Source organism: Penaeus monodon, chromosome 32, assembly GCF_015228065.2.
Source record: "Penaeus monodon isolate SGIC_2016 chromosome 32, NSTDA_Pmon_1, whole genome shotgun sequence".
Lineage (NCBI taxonomy): Eukaryota > Metazoa > Arthropoda > Malacostraca > Decapoda > Penaeidae > Penaeus > Penaeus monodon.
Genome location: NC_051417.1, coordinates 33,537,291 through 33,537,993, shown reverse-complemented (window position 1 = coordinate 33,537,993; position 703 = coordinate 33,537,291).

The following is a 703-nucleotide window of genomic DNA, read 5'->3' as shown; positions in this document are numbered from 1 at the left end:
TTTTCCCCCTTTCGAAAGCAGTCAAAGCAAAAATTTATAAAAAAAAGGGGGTTGGACCTGACCAAAAAAAGGTTTTTTTCAGGTGCAAGGGCAACGGGGAAAAGGGACGTGTTTTAAAAAAAGGGATAGAAGAAAAAAAAAAGAAGAGCGAGGGGGAAAGGAAAAAAATATAATAGAAAAAAATAATAAATAAAAATAAAATAAAAAATAAAAAAAGTAGGGGAAAAAACAATGATAAAAAAATAAAATATAATTTTAAATAAAAAAAAATAAAAAAAGAAATAGGGAGAAGGGGGATGAGTGAAGTGAAAAAATTAATAGAAGAATGAGTTAAAAGCAGGAAAGAGAGGAAGACGAAAAAACAAAAAATTTATAAAAAAAAGAGAAATTTTTGTTATAAAAAAAAAACAAAAATAAAAAAAAAAAAATAAGAAAAAGGAGATATGTAGATAGAGAGAAGAGAAAAAAGAAATAATAGAAGAGAAAAGACAGGGGAAGTTGAGGGGAAAACGAAAATAAAAGAAAAATAAAAACAAAATATAAAAAAAAAAAAATAATAAAAAAATAATAAAAATTTAAATAATAAATATATAGAAAAACACCACACACACACACACACCATAAAAAAATAAAATATGAAAGAAATAAAAATAAATTAAAAATAAAAAAAAAATTAAAAAAGGGAACACCCAAAACAACCAAA